The sequence below is a fragment of the Pleurodeles waltl genome, chromosome 11 (assembly GCF_031143425.1).
Source record: "Pleurodeles waltl isolate 20211129_DDA chromosome 11, aPleWal1.hap1.20221129, whole genome shotgun sequence".
Lineage (NCBI taxonomy): Eukaryota > Metazoa > Chordata > Amphibia > Caudata > Salamandridae > Pleurodeles > Pleurodeles waltl.
Window position 1 is genome coordinate 26,832,153 of NC_090450.1, and position 15,233 is coordinate 26,847,385.

Here is a 15,233-nt window from a genome sequence, read left to right on the forward strand (position 1 = left end):
TAGATAGATAGACTTAGATAGATAGATAGATAGATAGATAGATAGATAGATAGATAGATAGATAGATAGACAGACAGATTCAGGAGGGTAGATGCAGTGACATGTCCACATGCCAGGGGTGATCACGTCCGTACACACAGTTGTTACATTTGTGGATTACTGTGAAGAGAAGCATGTCACTCTATTTTCATGGCACAGCCATGGTACCCGCTCTTGCACGACATTGACTTTCCTGGTCACTTCATTTCTGTTGGGCTCTCAAAAGTCACATAATCTTCGCTTGTTCCCTCATCGCCTTTCAAGAAATGGCATGCTATCCCCTCTGTTGGCCGAGTGAAGACCCAGCCCATCATTGTCTGCAAGTGGAACCCTGGTGTGGAGCTTGAAGCGCCTTGAGAAGGCTCTCTTGGGCCTGTGCTACCCAGAGCACCTGTTGAGGTCCCACATCCACACACAACACTAAAGTTAAACTCAGATCTTATGAGACACCGATACAGTCATCCACACACCACCCTCAACTGTAGTGCAGACTCTATAGGACACAGATAATCTCAACACACCACCCTCAACTGTAGTGCAGACTCTATAGGACACAGATAATCTCAGCAACACACCACCCTCAACTATAGTGCAGACTCTATAGGAAACAGATAATCTCAAAAACACCCCACACTCAACTGTAGTGCAGACTCTATAGGACACAGATAATCTCAACACACCACCCTCAACTGTAGTGCAGACTCTATAGGGCACAGATAATCTCAGCAACACACCACCCTCAACTATAGTGCATACTCTATAGGACACAGATAATCTCAAAAACACACCACCCTCAACTGTAGTGCAGACTCTATAGGACACAGATAATCTCAGCAACACACCACACTCAACTGTAGTGCAGACTCTGTAGGACACAGATAATCTCAAAAACACCCCACACTCACCTGTAGTGCAGACTCTGTAGGACACACATAATCTCAACAACACCCTACACTCACCTGTAGTGCAGACTCTGTAGGACACAGATAATCTCAACAACACCCTACACTCACCTGTAGTGCAGACTCTGTAGGACATAGATAATCTCAACACCCCACGCTCAACTGTAGTGCAGACTCTATAGGACACAGATAATCTCAACACACCACCCTCAACTGTAGTGCAGACTCTGTAGGACACAGATAATCTCAGCACACCACACTCAACTGTAGTGCAGACCCTATAGGACACAGATAATCTCAACAACACCCCACACTCACCTGTAGTGCAGACTCTGTAGGACACAGATAATCTCAACACACCACCCTCAACTGTAGTGCAGACTCTATAGAACACAGATAATCTCAACACCCCACGCTCAACTGTAGTGCAGACTCTATAGGACACAGATAATCTCAACACCCCATGCTCAACTGTAGTGCAGACTCTATAGAACACAGATAATCTCATCCACACACCACCCTCAACTGTAGTGCAGACTCTATAGGACACCGATAATCTCAACACACCACACTCAACTGTAGTGCAGACCCTATAGGACACAGATAATCTCAACAACACCCCACACTCACCTGTAGTGCAGACTCTGTAGGACACAGATAATCTCAACACACCACCCTCAACTGTAGTGCAGACTCTGTAGGACACAGATAATCTCAACACACCACCCTCAACTGTAGTGCAGACTCTATAGAACACAGATAATCTCAACACACCACTCAACTTGAGTGCATACTTTGTGAGACACTGATCCACTCATTGAAACGCCACCCTCAACTTTATTGCAGAATTTCTAAGACACTGACTCCATTATCAGTACGCCACACTCCGCTGTATTGGGAACTTTGTTGGACACAGATCCACTGGTTTAGACACTTCAGTAATTTCAGTCACTTTGAATGAAGAATTATTGAGACACACGTCAATTCCATTGGTATTACTCCCAAGCAGTGCTTAATTTGTGCTTGTTGTTTCCAGTGCTGAGCACCGGCACTTATTTTTGAGGGCCGGCGCTTATTCTTCTGCCTCAAGCATTTCCTACGAGCAAAAGACACATATGGGAAAGACTGATGAAGGGAAAAACGAAAAAGCGTCACAAAGTGAGAAAGTACAAAGCTGCAAGAGTGAGCTGAAAGGGCAGGGAGTGGCTTTGTATGGATTGAAGAGGCCCGAGATGGCTTCAGGATTACGCTGCCTCAGTATCTCAGTATTCCGTGTTCACACATTTAATTGCAGCAGCTGCGTGTTTAAGAGGAGGGCTTTGGGCACCGGCACCTTTTTATTGACAAATTAAGCACTGCTCCAAAGCCATGACTCACTCTTGCTTGAGGAGCATCTGAAGATGTGGGTCGTACACAGGAGAAATTTGGAAATACTGAAGCCACCTCTGAGCTACTCATCATCAAAGCAGCCTTTGACCTTTTAAAAACCCTTCTCGGTCCTTCACATGTTAAAACCCCTTGAATTTCCCATCTTCCTGCACACCTTTCAATCTTGCTTAGAAGTTTGACAGTCAAGACTCTCAATTTTTGTTATTTTTTTATTTTACTTAAAATTATATTATTTTACCCCAAAGCTCTCAATTTTAGTCTCAAATATTTAGAACACGTTCGATGAACACAGATTAAAGCCTCTGACACTTTAGTGGAGTGGAGTGGAGTTAATTCTGTTCATGGCATTTGTCGTGGTTCACTCTTTCAGCTGATACCACAATAAGCCTGTTGGAGCAACAGCTCAATGAGCTGCACTTTGAGTTACTTCCTGGAAGTAGACGTCACTTCCTCCGTGTTTCTTGGTCTGAACTTCGCCCTCAGGGCATCAGTGGGAGTGGTGGACACTGGAAAGTCAAAAATACTATTCTGACTCCAGTTCTAGAATATCTGGAGAAAGAGCAACTTTCCCCCAAACATAACAGGAGGCTTATTTACTATTCTAACGCCAGTCCTGGAATATTTTGGAGAAGGATATAAATTCCCAAGTATTTTTAGGAAGCGTTGAAAGGCTGTAATTTTGAATTGCAGAACGTGGTTTCCTGAGGTCGCAGCTCAGGGCAAAAACTAGGAATACCAGCCTTGCGAGGTTTCCTCAGCTTGCTGGCCTCTTGAAGGTCATAAACTGGACACCATAGGAAGGGCAATGGTAACATATTTTATTTAAAATGTTAGGTGAGAGAGAGGTCCAAAAGACTGAGACAGTTACAAAGATCAATGGAAAAGGGATTTAATAGATTCCTGGATCCTTAGATGTGCCCACTAATTGAAGAAAATTTCTTAGAGAATCATTTTCTGACCATGGGAAATATTGGGAATTCTGCTTGCAGAATTCTGCTGAATTTTTTATGGAACTCCATGGAAATCCATGGAGTGAAACTTCGCAAGTTGTGCCCACCACTATCTTTTTGGTGAGTTGCTCTTTCATCATTAATTTCCCAGGACCCTGGCTGCTGTTGCACTGCCATTAATTTGGTGTATCGGAGGAACAGGGTGGGTAAAATGAAGATCCTCAAGGGCAGCCCGAGCATTGTATCATTCTAGAGCTGAGATAACGTGTTGAACAGTATTACAGCGCTGAGATATAAAGCTATCCCGACCATTTACTGCTGCAGCCTAGGGATGATGTTGCTCTGTGTTTTGGGATTTGTAAAGGGGAGGAGGTGTCATGAGCCTTCTGTGGATCTTGGGGATGTGCGCATCCAGGACCCTATTCACAAAGGTAACTTTGGTTGAAAACACATTTAGGACCAAATTTATCTTTTTTCACAGGAATGTACAAAGGGATTCCATGCAGGTGCAAATTAAGGGTGGGTTGTGAGCTCCACTCCGCTGAAGGAGCTAACAAAGTTTATGGCACTCGGAGCGCAGAGTTTGGCCAAAAACTCCAGTAGCCCCGGAGCAGAGTGGAGCTTACCGTACTAGTCGTTATGGGCCACAAAACTCAAGCCCAGATTGATTAGTCTGCAGCCCAGTTATCGGCCACAGTCTGCACTTGCGCTGTGTGGCACATAACTGGGCTGCATGACTTATTCTGCCGTTGGCGTGGAGCTGCTGCTGAGGGGGTCTCATCGGCGCCAGCTTCGAATCCAGGCCTCCCTCCTTTCACTGTCCTCAGCTGCCTGGGGTCAAAGAGACGCAGAGAGCCAGGCCACTGGCAACGGGGACCCTGCCTGGACCCAGCAGGTAAGTCCCTTGTTTTGCTTCCTCTTGTATGTGCACATGTGGTCCCGCACTGGTCATGGCATAAAGGGGTCCTGTGCTTGTAAAAAAAGGAAACTTGCAGACAGAGTTCCACTTGAAAAGAACCTCTCACCCCAGCATCCCTGGGAAAGTAAGTGGTGTTATGGGGTAAGGTGCTGAGGTCAGCAGGGAGAGCATCAGCTGGTGCATGGTAGTCCGGCAGCCCCTGCCAGATGGAGATGTAGGTTGCTGAGAGAGTGACTTAGAGCCCAGCGGCAGGCAAGGCTAGACACTTTGTGACAATACCAGGCTGCTGATGGTGAGCTGGTTTGCTGCTGCATAGTGCTGGGCCCTCAAGAAAGGTCAGTCTAAGGCTGTGTGTAAGTGCAGAGGAAGCAACTGCAAGGCTGGGGCAAGACAGGGGGTGTGCTTGGCCCTCCGTAGCAAGTTTGTGAAGGAGGGCAGTTGGTGAAAGGAAGTGTGCAAGGGAGACTTGCGCCACCTGATCTCATAAGCACTAAGTAGGGTAGGCCCCCCGACCCGGCTTAGCGCTCCTGAGATCAGGCATATAAGCCAGGGTGGAAGCTAGCCAATACCAGATGGCACTCTGCCGTACGTGGAACTCCGTGAAATTCCATAGAGTTCTTAACCAACTCCGTGGAATTCCGCAGAGTAGAACTCCGTGTGCTCCACCCGGGCCTAGTGTAAATCCGTTTATAAGGGCCAAAACCTTTGCTATGAGTGTGGAAAAAGGGGTGGAAAGTCGGCATTCCCAGGGGTGGTTTGCCTCGGAAGTTTAGGAACATAGATAAACATGTTCGTTTATTGGTGTTTCTAAACTCCTCTCTGTCCCATTTCCACCTTGCCAATAGGTGAAGATTTAGTCCAGCAGAGGGCTGACATAACTCATCCTCTGGGGGTATGAATGGAGAATATTTTCCCCACGGAGGTAATAAAAAAATGAAAGTGTGCATTTGCATAAGGATGTTTCTATTTCCCTTGTGTGGTCTTCTAGGCTACAGAGAACCCCTATGGCGGGGAGGGGGAGGTATAGATCCTCTTGGAAAATTTTCATGACATTTCCGGAAGTGCACCCGGAAAATCTTTGCACGTTGCAGCTTTCCAGGCATGCAAATGGACATGTTTGTGAAACAAAAGGCAAGGATGCCTGCGTTGGCGTTAGGCAGACAAAACAGCACCAGCCCAAGGAAAAAGGACAGGAATGAGTCGGGTGAATACAGAGCATCCCCGCCCTTTCCCTGTGACGCAGGGCAGCACAGCAAGGCAATATGCTGTACCGCCTTACACCACCATTTTCATTAGTGCAAGGACCACAGCATTTATGATTTTTTCCAGCCAATCAGAACAAACAGGAACTGAAAGCAGCAAACAGTGCAAGGCATACAGATTGGGGCAAACTAATCCCTCCCAGTGGCCACGATCAATGCCAATCTTGGTTGGACTGGCTCTGCGGGGTCACGTCTACACGTTTTCACAGGAAGGATTGTAGGGCAGATGCTGGGCTGGATGCACATTCAGCTGAGAAAAATGAGTGTAACTGCTGCAGTGTCTTGAAGACAAAACCCAAGGGGCTGTCCAAAAAGAAAGCTAAGCAGGGTAGGCCCTGTTCTACTGCAGGGAATTACTGTCATGGGCTGGAGCAGTGTTACTCAAAGTGCGGCCCTTTTGACCTTTACATGCGGCCCCCAGGACACCAGTAGGGCCAGGTTGCTGTTTACTCGACTGAGCACTAATGTTAAGAGGATGTTAAATTAACAGGCAATCCTTTATTTAAACATTATTTGAAGTACGGACGTTGCCCTGCACTGCTTAGATGCAGGAACATTTTCATTCTTTAAGAAATCTTGCAGCAAATGTCTACAACTACGAAAAGGGTACTTAAAAATTCAAAAAGTGAATTACATTAACACGCAGAACCATTTCATCATAGTACATCAGATAATATCAGTGCATGGAAAAGTATTTATTTTATTTTTTAAGTGATAGATTTCAAACATAAATTCAGAAACATTAATTCTTCCCCCACCTTCATAACAATGTCAATAGTGAAATAAGAGGCAAGTCAGTTGTTATCTGCACTCCTTGATTGGACCGATTTCTTATGACACATGAACAACTTCATCATTTATTAAATTAAACACAGGAGAAAGGTTTGCTCGGTGCACATCCTGAAGCCATGTATTGTGAGGTCCTCTTGCATACAATAATGAACAAAAAGAAGGGAACGTGAAATAAAACAACTGCCTAGGATCACACAAGTAGGTAAAGAGGGGAAGCTGGGATTAATGCCAGGATTTCTGGTTTCACATTGTGCGATTCAGCTACTAGATCTATATGCTTTCCTACCCCCCTACGCCCACCATAACCTCTCCCCACCCAGAGCCCCCTTCAGCCTTTGATCGCATCAATGCGGCCCTCGGTAACACAACATACCAAACTTTGTGGCCCCTGGGAAAATGTTTGCGAGTACCCATGGGCTAGAGGGACTGAGTCATTGCTAGGGCACTATTTACACCGTGCCAGAACTCCACGCGTACCACACGTGGTTTTATATGAAAGGGTCAGTAGATTATCTGTCACCGATACAAGTAAAAAGGAAAGGGCCCATGGACACTAACAAGCCACCACCTTCCCGCTCTTTCCTTAGACTCTTGAGGGCCAGTAGACTCCTCTGTCAGAGGTGGACCTTTGCTCACTAATAAGCAGCCACCATTTCTTTTCTTCAGTAAACTGGTGAGGACCAGTGACCACCTGCCTATGAGTGGAGGTGCATCTCATGCTGTGCATCTCTTCCTGTTCAACACAAATCCTTTCCAAGATCTTTAAAGCAGGTTTCGGTCTACAACTATGAGCAATAAATGAGACCCCCAGTCCGGAGTAAATGTGGGTGTCCTATGCATGTCTGTTAAATGCACATTTTTGTGCCTCTCTGATTGGTACCAGGGATCCGTGCAGTGACAGAATATCAACACAGATAGAATGAGGCATGACCTGTAGCACTTGTAGAGAAGATGAATGAGAGGCTAAGGGCCTGATTTTGTTTACGGTGAAGGAAAAGTGACAGAGTAAAGTACTCTGTCGCCCTGAGGGATTACCTGCCCGCCAAATTTTGAAGCCAGCCCAGAGGACATCTCTTGCATTTACAGGAAGCAATGCACAGAGGTTCTTGTAAATGCATTGTAAGTTAGACTGACAGATCCGTCAACTTGACGGAGGCGGATGTCATATTTTCAACGTTGTTTTATGCTCAAAAGGAAAATCCCAAAGCAGAATTTTCTTTTTTAATATAAATAATACAATGACCCCCTCGCCGTGGGAGGTTTCTCCTATGGCGTGGGGCTCGTTTTGCAGTGTTCCTGGCAGTGATGGACAGTGAAAACTTTAAAGAGGATTTGCTGTAGGAAAGGAGAAGGCGTGTCCAGAATGGTCCGACCCAGACCCCTTCTCAAGTGAGTGAGTTCAGAAGCGTATGTTGTGAAAACGAGAAGCCGTCAAGTGAATAGAAGAACTTTATTAGGGGTCATACACTGGAAATAAGATAAATGACAACAGTCAATAATCAACATTCCGAAAATATGAAAAAATGTTGAACAAATAAGAAGAGGAAAATCATTAGTAAATCAGATGTGACACAATGACAATTTGATAAAGTCTAAATAAGTCTCAGGAAACGGGCCAGAAAAGCTTACTCCTAAGGGGATCCTAGAGGAAATACCCTGAAGACAGAATTAGAATAGGAACAAGTTCACAGGACATTTAATGCATGACAGAATCTCTATCCCATCCTCGTCGCCGGTGTTGTAAAAACGAGAATCCATCAAGTGAAGAGAAGAACCTTATTAGGTGACATACACCATCACATGACAGTAGGATGGAATGTTCCAAAGGGAGGTAAGGGAAGGGGAAACTGGAGTAAACCAAGGGAAGAAAATAGGTAATTACAACAGGGTACATGATTGTTAATAAAAGAGGTCCAGAAGCAAACTTCTTCCACACTTGTCCCTGTGAGACTACAAAGTCTCAATCCACATTAGACGGCAGCAGGAAGACTGTTGCATTTGTTGACATGTTGCACCAGTTGGGTAGATCTTTATTTTCACATTTGTAAACCAAGTATGGGAAGTCTTGGGACTACATTGTATGTTTTGAATGTTAGTGGGCTCAGCGTTGAATTTGTAGAAAGGAGGTGTGGTGTGTTCAGATTTTAGCGAGGTAGGGAAGACACCTTGTGACAGTAACACATCAACGGATTTGTCGACGCAGCAAAGTCCTTTGTGAATTTGTGGGGATTGTGGGTTATGGGCAAGATAGATTTTTGGACGTCATTGGGATCTATTTTTGGAATTTTGCCTAAAGAGGATTTTTTATGGTTGGACTGATAAACAACTTTGATGTTATGATGAATGACTGTGTGAGTGACAATCATAGACAGTGATTATTATCTTTTGATTTTTTTTCCACGAAAAATGATGTTTACAATCTGTCTGGAGTCCAGCACTCATTGAAGCTGGTAGAGAAGATACTTTCACCGGTAACGGAGAATGCGCTGACCTAATTAGACTTCAATTTGATTGAGTGCTGTGGTACTATGGTTTTGTGGTTTGAAATCAGCTTTAATGGATTTCTTTCAAGTGTTTTTCAAGCCAGGGGTTGAATCAATCATTCTTATTTGCCTTTCAATTTGCTTTTCTGATTTCATTGTGGAGCGTGGTCCATCATCTGGAGGGTCATAGCACTATAAAGATTAGTGAGTTCATTAGCTTCAGAGAGACAAGAAGCCCCGGCGGCAATGAAAGTCTAAAATAAAATTGTTTATAGATCATTTTGTTTCCTTTGGCATTTTCCACGTCCTGTTGTTGGGCGCGAGAGGAGCTTCTGAAGGGGATGTCAGAGACCTGAGCTGTCCACAGATATCAAATGTTAACTAGTCACGATCAGCCAGCCATGTCGGACGTGGTTGTGCATTCCGGCTCATCATAGTGAACCAAGGCCCTTCATAGGTGGAGATCCTGTTTCAAAATTTACAAATATGTCTGGTGAAGTGTCACCAATGATACTCCTTAAATTCAGGATTCTGCCTTGATGACTTACCTGAGCTTCCTCTCTGGTCCAAGCCATTACCGAAGTCTAAAAGAAAAGAAAAAGAAACAATTAAAATAGAAGAAGGGCATGATCAAGAAGAAGCACAAAAAAAATAGAAACAAAGGAAGGACTGTTATCGTTACAGAAGTAAAAAGGCAGAAAACAGTGGAGAAAGACAAGATAAGAGAACAGAGGAAGTGACAAGGAGGGTGGAGATGGAAGTGAGAAGATCAAGAAGAGGAAGATGGGAAAAGACATGCTGATGGTGAGGAAACAGAGCAGGTGCGTCCTCATGTAAAGGGGTGGATGGTGGTGACCCGCAAAACGATGAAGAGGGCAAAGCGACACATATAACCGAAAAGAGATCTCTCTAAGGCAGGCCTCTTCAATGAGTAGCTCGTGAGATACTCGTAGCTCTCCAGCTAACTGTAAGTAGCTCTTCTAGTGTGCAGCCCAGCCTATTAAAGTTGAAGCTTTTGCTTGGTTAAATGAATATATTTTTCCAAAATCAAAAGGTGTGTTTTTTAGGTGAAAATCTTTGTATTGTAGAGAAGATGTTTGATGAAAAATTATTAAACTTCCTAAATATTTTTTAAAGCTGATATTTGAGTCATAAATAATGTGACATTAGTGAGATGTATTCCTATTATTATAATTACCTTTGTGCCATGAGAATTGCAGTATGACTGCTATATATTAATTTTATAAACGCATTCCAAAATGACTAATCCTTGTTTCTATTTCTTCAGGCAACCCTGTCTGGCCTGATGTAGTGAGGTGACTGCTGCTTGTAATCGTGCTTAGGGTGGCGCTACACTAATCTTGTCTGATGTGGTCACTAGTATCACGTTAATTAGATCAGAGACTCAGCAGGATTTTCTTTGATCATAAAGAGCTCTTACTACAGAAGAGGTTGCAGACCCATGGAATCCTATCAAGCGAAGTTAAGGAAGGGAGCTGATTTTTTCCCTTTTGGGTTCTTTTTTTTTGTTTGTTTTTTTGCATAAAAGGTTCTGAAATTGATTATTTGCAGAGATAGATTTTGAGTTCATAAACTAAGATATGACGAATATAACTTCCATTTTACAAGTCAGACACTGGATAAGCCAAAACAGGATAGAACAACAGAATCTATACCACAAGCAGAGAACAAGAATTAAAAAAACAGTCACAATTAGAACAGGAAGAAAAGAAAATAATCAAAAATAACGAGGAGAGGGAAGAACCAGAAAGAAGGAAGGAAGAGTGGAGAGATTCACAATTACCTGTCGAACACAACACTTACCTGTGCCTCTCTTCTTCTGAGGGCTCTGGGCGGGAAATGCCAGCTATTGATGAAGCAGAAAATGAAGGTTTCGATTTATTTACGCTTAAACGTAGTGCTGCAATAATCATGTGTGACTCTAACCGAACTAATAAAGATTGTACGGGGACAAAATGTGCCCTCAGAGTAGTTTGCCAACATTTATAAGCGTGCTTTATATAACGTGATGTACTAGAATTGCACTAATCCGACATAATCATAAACGTGTGCTACGATTTGCTTGTTTGAAATGTTTTAGCTTAGCATAACTTTAGTGGAGGCTTTGGCCTAGTTGCCTGGTCTCACGGTTTAGATGCTCGTATTTTTCCAATGTGCTATTAAACGTGTATTTTGCTTGAAGCTGTACTTTTCCACTGAGATCGTTCACATGCTTATCTTAAAGTTTCGTGCCAGCCTGGCATATTTTCTCTTTACTCCAAGGTCGATCTGCAGGTGCGGACAATGGAGGCTCTGAAAGTGAGCTAATTGGTATAAAATGTTGCAACTTGCGTACCCATCTCCAAGGATAATGTATGCTTAAGTAAAAGCTTGAGAACTGTCGTTTTTGATTGGATGATTTGAAGCTAACCTATGAACCCTCCAATGGAAGACCCTACTGGACTTGAACTGTTGTCTATAAAAACCAGGTGCACGAGAAGAAATTAGATCATTACAGCCATTACCAGCTCGATACCCGCCATTTTGCAGACTTCGTAGCTATTATGGCCCACTTTGCTGCGACGCCATTTTGAGAGACTTTGATGCTTTCTCTAATCGAGAGAAAGAGACTTTAAATGATTCTGGCCCTAGAGACTTTAACTTTGATTTGTCCCTTTGCATGAAGTAATAGTTTTACCTTGCCGCCGTGAGGCAATTGCCCCGTCCACCCCTGCCCCTTTGCCCCGTCCCACGCCGATCGAAACGGTACCAATGCTGATCGAGAAACGGTACCTGTGAGACAAAAACTTCCTTGTATGCTGATCGTAATTGGTAAATATGAAAGGAAATTGTACAATTGCATTGTGTTTCTTTTAGGTAACCAACTGCTGATTTTTGACAAGATCCCTAGTTAGGAGTTTTCTAAATTAGTGTTGCTAAATTGTTTTGCATGAAGTCCCACATGCCGATGCTAATTTGAGGTTAGATGAGGATTCCTTTTGTTGCACGATGCAATTTGAGACCTTGCTATGCTGACTAAATGTATGCAATTAGTTCATTACAGATTATCGTATTAGTGATTTGCATTGCTATTATCGAATGCCTTGTGATTCAAATGCTGAATAGATTGCACTTGTTTCGCCGCTATGGACAGCTATTAATGTTCATTTATGTTTATCATTTGGTGTTGAGACACATTTATATTGTGCTAGCTTTGTTAATATAGGGAAATACATTCACTAACTTTGCAATAAACTGGTGTGGTTATTCCTGACTGAAAGATCAGGGTTCGCCGAAATGTATTCTGGATTAATTGTCAAGTGTTATGTTGATCAGGGTATTGCTTATGTTCGTTATTGATTATTGATTTGATGCAATTGATCGATATAGAGTACGGAGAGTTCCACTTAGTCAAAAGATTCATCGCCCTAAAGAGCGTCCGAATACAGGTAAATTATTAGTACGGAACGCTCTATCACTATCAATGAAAAAGACAGTGCTTAATTTGTGCTTGTTGTTTCCGGTGCTGAGCACTGGCACTTATTTTTGAGTGCTGGCGCTTATTCTTCTACCTCAAGCATTTGCTGCGAGCAAAAGACACATATGGGAAAGACGGAGGAAGAGAAAAACGAAAAAGTGTCACAAAGGGAGAAAGCAGAAAGCTGCAAGAGTGAGCTGAAGGGGCAGGGAGTGGCTTTATATGGATTAAAGAGGCCAGAGATGGCTTCGGGATTACGCTGCCTCGGTATTCTGTGCTCGCACATTTAATTGCAACAGCCGCATGTTTAAGAGGAGGGCTTTGAGCACCAGCACGTTTTTATTTACAAATTAAGCACCGGAAAAAGAGAAGGGAAAGGAGAAACCATTAAAGACCACAATTAAAAATAAGGAGTTTCCTTTCCACCCCACCAGATGCCACTAATCTTGGAAAGAGGACTAATACTGGTTCTTAAACCTATAAAAGAACTGTGATAATATACAACAGAATAAATAAAATAAGATACCCACTGCAGAGAGTCGTCAATTTTTTATCGGATGCTGCAAAGATGAAAGGAACAATGGCACATCTGCTGCCCCTTCCTCCTGATGTGCCTGGGCCCATCTGCAGTCCCATCCTGACCTAATGATGTGCTTTCTGCACCACCTCTGCTTTTCTGTTCAGTAGCCTTGAATCTCAAGAACATTAGATGATCCACTTTTTTTTTGTGCTGTTCCAGCAGAGTTCTCAAGACTGTCGGTCTAGAGGTACTCATAAATTGTACCCCCACCCTACCCCGGAATATGGGGAGAATGTCGGTCTCGGACAGGTGTTTCTTAGTGCAGGTGCACTGATCATTTTAAAGGAGAGCGGTACAGGGTCCCTCTTGGTAAAATCTGTATCTCATCACTTGAATCCTTCAGTCACCGTTTAGGGCAATTCCCAGGCCTGTGCTTAAAAGTTGTACGCTGAGAGTCCACGTAAGATACGATGATGTACTTTACAAGGACACATTGCACGGTGCACATTTTTTTATTTATTTTTGTTTTTATTTGAGTTACACCTTGGAAGTTCCAGAGAGAGTGAGGCCATTGTTCAGAAAGTATCAACTTCTGCTTCCTGTCCCAGACTACTCCCTTTGCTTTTTCCAGCCCTTGATCATTTAATATTCTGGAGGGAAATCATCACTCTTGCATTGTCTGCAATCTACACTACATCACCCACCCCTGGAAGTTGGAATGTAATTTTTGGGGGGAAATCTAGCAATTCAAGTGCAGTTCTTTGGAAAATGTTTTTGTTGGCAGGCACCTTTATTTTTGTTCCTTTTTTGTTTATTTGTTGTTGATAACGCTGGACTTGGAGCCTAGGATTTCAGTCATGTACAGTGCAGGCAGGCATGCCCATGTGAGCTTAATGGATGATGAACACCTTAGAATGGTGGAGGCCTGGAGGTAATAACATTTCCTCACTTGCCCTGTGTTTTTGTGAATTTTGCCCATATTTCTCGTAATAGATATGTTAAGTGGGTGGGAATTGGGGGGAGGGGCATGTGGGAGCCAGGGGAAACAACATTTTATAAAAAAAAAACACTTACTTTGCACTGCCCGTCTCCCGCCGCCTTGCTCCTCTTGTGGTGTCCCAGGGGACACCAGCACAGGCTCCCCAGGAATCCTGGCACTGCTTACAAGCTAAACATAGCATGTAAGCAGCGTCAGGATTGGTCTGAGCGCCAGTCACTGCCACTCAGACACAAGCCAGACGCCTGTGTATACAGCCGGGTTGGACAAACCTAAGTGTGCATGTGTGTTTGGAGAGAGGGAGAGATTTTTTAATTGTTTCTCTCCATGCCTCGTTCCTTACTAGGCATGCAGCAACTGGCACTGTGTGACCTCAGTGTATACACGTGTGACAGGTGGCCATTTCTGTCTTTGAACTCCATGCCTCCTTTCTCGCTGGCCATTTGGCGACGGCCTTTAAGTGGAGCCAGTGTGTGGGTAAAAGATGGCCATTTAATCTTAGTTATCTATGCCGCCTTACTTATTGCAATGCAGAGAAGGCCATATTTACCTTTGTTCTCCAAGCCTTCTTTCTTGCTGGTCCACGCACTGTGATGAGCCACCATCATTTTGTTGGATCAGTGGGTGTTAAATTGCATGTTATTGTTTTTATAAAAAATTATAATATATTTTTTTGATATATTTTTATTTTTGTAATAGTGCATAATGTAGTAGTCAGTAGTACACAGTTGTGTTTAATTTATTTATTTAAGGTTTGCCTGACCCCTCCACCTCTACCACTCACAAGAGCTCCATGGGAACTTTGGGACAATCACTATTTATGAATCAATTAGTTTGATATTTACCTGCATCCCTGAATTCAATAGAGGCCTTGTGGGCTCTCGAGGGAGACAAACTATTAATTTGTTTTGACGATTTTTATCTGTCTCCCTCTGATTTCATTTGGGACCTACAGGCCCTTGAAAGGCAACAACTTGTTACTAATTAATTTACTCAGTTTTTGCAAACCTCACAAAAGAGGTGATCTCTCTGATGGGGATCATTCTATCTCTTTGGATACATTATTAAAAACTTGCTTTGATTGTAAAGTGAATTCTCAACTGAAACATGCATTTGTATCTCCCCCGTCTTAAAAAGCCTGGACTCTTCATCAGATGTTCACTAAACTTTCCTCCTATCGTGTTGATACCAATCGCAGCCAAACAGCAAGCTATGGCTAATCATGAACATGGCTACTTATGAGTTCATGCTGGCCACTGATGGTGATGGTGTCTCTGAATTAGTCTGGTGGATCTGTCTGAAGCGTTTATTGTTAATAACCGGCTTGCTCCTTTGACCTGTGGCATGATTATCTCTTTTACACTTTCAACAAAAGCAATCACATTCTCCTAAAACTTCAGCTGGAACAGGATCTGTGGTTGCAACAAAGAATTTCAATAAGTGTTTGTTGAAGAAGTCATTACCTTGAACTGAAATCAGACTGAGATCCTGGTTTTCAATAG